Below are 6,747 nucleotides of genomic sequence, written 5' to 3'. Positions count from 1 at the left end.
TTTCATTCTCTTCTGTTAGTTAGTAGTCCATTTGAGTCTGAATTATTAGTTGTTGTCAATTAAGATTTGGGGGTGTCCATGATGTCATGTCAATGAGTTTCTTACTCTTGGTGAGTGAATTTGAGAATTTTTTTACTGTGGGTTAGATGCAGTTTTTTGGTTTACGTATGTATTACCTTTTTTCTTTGTTTAATTTAAGAGTCAGTGGAGTAGTAATATATTTTTTAACTTTAAGAAAAAAATAAAGTAATAATATTTTTTATTCATGATAGAAAAAATGTAAAATCCAGTTTGTCTTTACAAAGCAAAGGAAACAATGACATATTTTATTTTGATGAACCCACAAATTACTTTCCAAAACACGAAGGAAAAAACAATCGCAGCATATGAACCATAGCTTACACTTTTCGCTGGTACTGAAGGTCAAGTTTACGCTCCACTTCTTTTCTAGTTTCTTTATACTTTTCAACCCGGGCTATTGCAGAGCGAAAGGTTTCAATCTCTTGCAACATTTCTGTTTCAGCAACTGATACTTGACTCTTAATATCTTCCTGTTACCAGTCGATCCAAATTATCATTCAGTTATTATATACCAATCGAAATACAAACATTCAATAAGTATCTATTTGCCTCACCTTAACTTCGGTTTGGTGGTCGTTGATCACCTCATATAGTGCACTCTCAGCAAAACCCATCTTACTCAACAGAAAGGACTCGGGTTCACAGTCAAACTCATCATCAGATTCATCATTATATGCACAAAAACTAACTGATTAAAAAATCATAGAATAACACTGAAGAAGTCATCCACAATTTTGAAAGAAAAAAGCGAGAGTTGGTGGCAATCACCTCAAGTATAGCTCATCACAAGCAAAATGTTTCCCTTTCGTACAGATTTGGCTATGATCTTTTTTCTTCTTCTTCTTCATCACTCTCTTCATCTACATCACTTTACATCTCATCTTCTGATACACGCATTACAAAACCTCCACCTCTCCTTCCCATCCTTTTTAAACACGCCAATGTAAAAAACACGAGAAGCTGTTCTCTACTTTCTAAATATTAAACTAAACAAATCATAGACCAATGCACAACTCAATAAAGAGCTAAAACACTGAATCAAAAGACAGAGAGAGAGAGAGAGAGAGAGAGAGAGATATACCGTAAGGTTGTCTGAGTGAAAGGCTGAGGAAACTTTGAAAATACATTGAGATTCTTCTCAACAGACTCGATTTCAGAGAGTAAGCTATCAAAGTTCCAGTTAGGCTCAGGGTCAATGCTAATCCCATCGACCCTTCTCGGACAAGGAGGTTCCAAAACAATCTCCCTGCAAACACAAAAAAGAAGCCAACTTTGAAGTAAAGAGAATGGTAGTAAAATCCCCAAAAAAGAACCGATATTTGAGAAACCCCAAAGGAACCCACTTGTTGATGAGCTGAATCAAGAACACCCACACGCATCTAAGTTTCGAAAGTTCACAGTGAGATGTCGGAAACTTACATTGATGGTTCACTGGTGAGAAAGAGAGAATCAATTTACAAAGGAGAATGTCTCGCCTGTCAATCTCAGCTTTTCCTACAGCAGTCTCATATTAGAAGTAAATATGTGCTGCATAAGTCCCATTTAGATATAATTTCCCTGCCATAACAATTAGGGAGTTTCATAAGATATTGTGAATCGAACAAATGGTTTAGGCAACTATATGTTTGAATTCAAATATCTCTTACCGCAACCATCTTAGGATTGATGCCGGTGGCAAGAACAAATCTTGGCTCCCTCCTGTACCCATCGAGCTTGCTATGGAAAGCAAGAGCCAAACAGTCAAACAGACTAACACAGACAGTTGTATCCCTGCACACAATCGATTTCACAAAGTCAGATGGTGTAATGTTATTGGAAAAAAGTATAACAAAATGGATATTAGAGGGTTAGTATGAGACAATGGATCTTACGTTTTCATCGATGAGCAACGTTACAGAGTTCGGAATCGACGCTTTCAGATGGTGAATCACATCGTCGCGGCCGCATGTGAAACAGGAAGACGACGACCAAACCTAATTTCTAAATCCGATTAGGTCTCTAAATGGACTAAATTACGAGCCTAACATATTCATTTAGATAAAAGCCCAACTCTCAAACAATCGTTTACGTAACAGCCGAAATAAAAAATCGCAGAGTGCTTAGAATGTCGACATGTGTCGAGATTTGCCCCACTTTCTTTGAGGACGTGGATGAAAGAGGAGAGAACATAGTCTACTTTATTGTATAAGATATATTAATGAGTATCTATATTTCTAATATTTTTATTTTTTTAGGCCACTTGGGAAGGAGAACTACCGTCTCTTTTCCGACCTTCAGAGAGGCACACTAAACGCATTCCGACAATTTTTGGATCCTAGATCAGAGAGGATCCACAACGAAGTGGTGGTTTGGGTCGAAGAGCGTCAGATCCGGTTGACGCAACAAACTCCGGATGGCACACCCGTCTAGCTTTCCACGCAATAGGTGGACAAGATTTTTGATTAGGTAAAAAATAATTATTATTTTCAGATATTTAATTTTTAGTAATAATAATTAGTTATTATTAACTAATTAAATTTTCAAATTCTATTAAATGTTGTCCCAAAGAAAACAAGACAGATGATTAGCGTTGGTTCTGGTTCGGTCAACTATGTTCCAAAGGTGACATCCACCTATTCTGTTGCGAGACTAAAAGATTCTCAGCTGCGTGCAGATTTGACGATGGCCAACAACATTATTGCACAACTTCAGGATGAACAATAGGACACCAGGACTCGGTTGGAGAATATATGGAGGGTTGTTCGAAGTTATGCTAGCATCGGAAAACCCGGAGACTGGGCGGGTGTGAGAGTTGAGACACCAAACCATTCAACACCAATGCACTGCAAAGGAGCATCCGGAATTTGATCGACTCACCTATCAATTCAGTTTCGAGCTATATGAAGACCTTAGACTTATTAGTACTTAATTAATTTTATTTTTTATCTTCAACTTTTATGTTTCTCATATTTCACATATTTCATGTTTTAAATATTTTTTATTTATATTAATTTTATATTTTAATAATAATTATTGAATAACGTGTGCGGTGTTAATTGGTTATAACACTCGATTATCATGATAATTCATAGTATAGTTTCAGTGTAATTAACAACTATTTTACTACGAATTGTTACGACTAAGTGAACTGGTTTACATGTATCAACTCCGGGGAGGAGGATGAGATGTCGCCGTCTGATGGAACGACGAGTTGTTTGTTATTCATAAGAGAAGGACAATGATAGCAAGCGCTGGATTTTCCAATGATTTGCTGGTTAGTTACAGAGACAGTTTCAGATCCAGAAGCTTGAACTCGATATATAGAGGAGACCAGAACCTCCATTGCAGATGAAGGTTTCACAATCGGAAGAATAGGAACACCAGTTCGCTCCAAACCCTCCATTGCCTATACTAAACCAAAGAAAAAAATCTACGAGACAATGAAAAGAAACACAAAGCACGAGCTAACATATTTGAGGAGAGCATGAAGGGAGATGAGAAGAGGCGATGCCGATAGCGGCGTTGGAAAACAAGAGATGCAGCAATGTCTCGATTATTTGGCCGTATGGTGTATTCGTTAATATCAGCTTCAAATCAACCAGTTAGTTGGACCAAAAATACATGGTGGCCGATGCACGTTGTGGTCCCATCGTCATTTGCGTCTGATCAACTCAAATTACCAATCCCTGCTGGCCAGTACATGTCACCGACTAAAGCCTTTTCTTTTTCTTATGTTTATGGACTTCAAGATTTTCATGAACCTGAGAACTAGAGGTGTGACAAAGAAGAAATAAAAGAGAGTTTTATTGAACACAATATATAGTTCAATGTTTTATAATCGTATTTATCGTCTTATAGTGAAAAAGTGCTAGGAAAGCTTTATCCCGCCTAAACAAAATGCTTACATAACCCAATTCTTCTCGGTACCAAAAATCGAGTTGTGGTGAGACTGTCTATTTTCTCACTGCTCCATTGGCGCTAAACCGCTATTCTCAAATAAGCGTCGCGCTCGGCCATGTTACAGAGAGATGGAAGAAGACACTCCGCCAGCTTGAAATGCCTCATTAGATGAGAAACACTGTTCAGATCTTCAGTAATTGGAAAATCCTTAGCATGGGTAAACCTCTAGTAGAAAGGCATTGTCCCCACAACGCCACTCAACGACTCGGCCTTGGGTATGTGCATTCGGTTTTAGCCTTCCTCAGGGGACGATCTCACTTGTCAAAACCAGCCGGATTCACCGGTTTTTTACCAGTGGCAGTGGTCGGGAAGGTGCCCTTAAAACTGATAGAGTTAACACTACCACAGATTGCTTTAGGGAGACGCGGTTCTTTTCTCAGAATTTCAGTCAAAGCATCGTTAACACTCACTACCTGCACCGCCCATACTACAGTTCTTCTCGGAATCCAGAAGGTAGACAATCTTCTAGTCTACATTTTTCGGAGAGTATTGCAAAGAGTGAGAAAAGAGATAACAAGCAAAGGTCTTGACACTCAAATTATAAACTAAAATTAATTAAAATATTATTAAGATTAAAAAGTTCATTCTTTTTATAATAATGACATTATAAATAATATTTTTAGTTCTGGAAGTCTATTATTGTAGTTAACCATTTTAAAAATTGACTTATTAGTGATTGAAAAGTTAGAGTCCATCCACTACCCATGTGCCACTTTTTCTTATCTATTAGTCCATAAATTCTGAACCTTTTTATTGTGTTTTTTTCTGGTCATGATACATTTATTTGCTTTCATTTACTTTAAACTGTCTTATCTTAATAATAAATTCAACTTGTGAAACTGTATCTACTTTCACTATTTCACATTCCAAACACTAAAATTTAAGAAAGAAAAAAATGAATGTGAGATGATGAGTATGTAACGTTCGTGTGGTAGCAGAGAAAAACATTAGATGCCTTCTCTTTTGGCTCCAAACATAAAATTTTAATATTATTTAATAAAATAAATAAATTATATACAATTATTTTTAATTTTATCTTTTTTATATGCACATATTTTACCAAAAATTTCATTTGAAAACATTGAGAAAAAAAACATTTAAAACGCATTAGCATTTTGTAAATGTTTTTATAAATTGATGACAAAAAAAATGTTTTTGTAAATTTTTTTCTAAAAACTGTTGATTAGATAATAGTAATTATGATATTTATGTTAATATTTTACTAATCAATGGAAAAAGACACTCTTGTACATAAAGCCGGTCATTAGGATGCCACAAACAAATAAGAAATAAAAAGGGCAAAAAATAGTTATATATTAGATTTATTAATTGAAATAATAAAAAAAAATTTAAATAATTTCTACTTTATCCATTTTTACCGGCTAATAAAAAATACCACGTAGTTTTAACGTGGCGAACAAGTGAGTTAGAGCATGATCGTTGGGGGTTCATATCGGAATATAAGAACCAATTTCTTAACTTTTAACTAAAAAAGCTAAGAGCCGGTTCTTAAATAAGAGTTTTAAGAGCCGGTTCTTAATTTTTTTAGTTAAAAATTAAAAAATAGATTCTTATATTCCGCTAAAAACCACACTCTAAGAACCTCCACTACTCATGTTCTTAGTTTCAATTCTAAAGATGTTACTTAATCGAATTTTATTATTTAAAGTGTTAGGTGTTGATTGAAATGGTAAAATGATGTTTCTCCCACTACTCCATAGTTGAGGCAGTTGCAACTACACAATTAAAGTACCCTACAGACAACTATATAATAACATTGTGCAATTTCGGTTTGACAAAGAAAAAACATAACTAGAATTTGACCCCGTACATCCGTGTGAGTGTTTTTTAATTTTATGAATTAAGAATGGTTTATGATTTTTTATATTTCTATATGGTATTTTGCCATATTTCTATTGAATTATTAAGTAAACATTTATAATAATACAACTTATTTGTCATTTGATATATTTTATAGTTGTGTTTTATCTAATTTAATTATAAAATCAACCAATGTTAACAATATAACTTATGGTTCAGTGAGTGCATCTCTCTTTATACAATCAATTGATGTTAACAATACTCTTGACAAATCAACTATTTAGATGCCGCTTAATTATTTATAATTAATGATTTTTAAATAATCATTCTAAGCTCAATCTACAGTTGTTTTCACGTTCGTCTAAACCTGTTATAGACGATGTTCCACTGCTTTTTTAACTATATATATATTCATAAACCCAAAAGGGGCATCAATGTCGAAATTACAAACATGAATCCACCAAAATGTTCTAAATTTGATATTACATCCTTTGCTTTGCATCGACCAATTTATCCGGCGCCTTCCGCTAATTAGCTCTACTATTTCTAGAATCTCAATTGTCTCTCAACCAAATCCATTAACCAAAAGAATGTTGGGTTTAATCTCGTTTCTTCGGATGCATGACTTTCTTTGACGTCGTCTGCTGTAGCTGACTCTCGGGGTACCATCAAATCTTGTACTCTTCATTGTCCATTGAGAACTAGACGAAATAAGGAGAGTCTCAAGGCACTGTACCAACTAAATTGCCTTGTCGCCAAAGTGAGGCCTGACTCGACGCCAGACGCTGCCATGATAGCCTCTTAAAAGCTGCACAGTATCTAGCCAAGCACACTACCATTAGCGGAACAAGTGTCCCACCAATGGAACTGGGATATGCGGTTTGGCCAAGCGCGACAGCGTTTCAA

At 35.3% G+C, this 6,747-nt stretch overlaps 1 long non-coding RNA gene across 1 annotated transcript; it reads right to left on the bottom strand.

Annotated features, from left to right (window-relative positions):
- Positions 1-242: 242 nt before the first annotated feature.
- Positions 243-6,747, bottom strand: LOC125589833. Its single transcript, XR_007326017.1, has 2 exons — positions 636-6,747; positions 243-551 (listed from the first exon to the last, which is right to left on the bottom strand). It is a non-coding gene; the product is annotated as an uncharacterized LOC125589833 (long non-coding RNA).

This window comes from Brassica napus, chromosome C7 (genome assembly GCF_020379485.1).
Source record: "Brassica napus cultivar Da-Ae chromosome C7, Da-Ae, whole genome shotgun sequence".
Lineage (NCBI taxonomy): Eukaryota > Viridiplantae > Streptophyta > Magnoliopsida > Brassicales > Brassicaceae > Brassica > Brassica napus.
The sequence above is the reverse complement of the archived record's forward strand: the minus strand, read 5'-3'. Positions and strand labels throughout refer to the sequence as shown.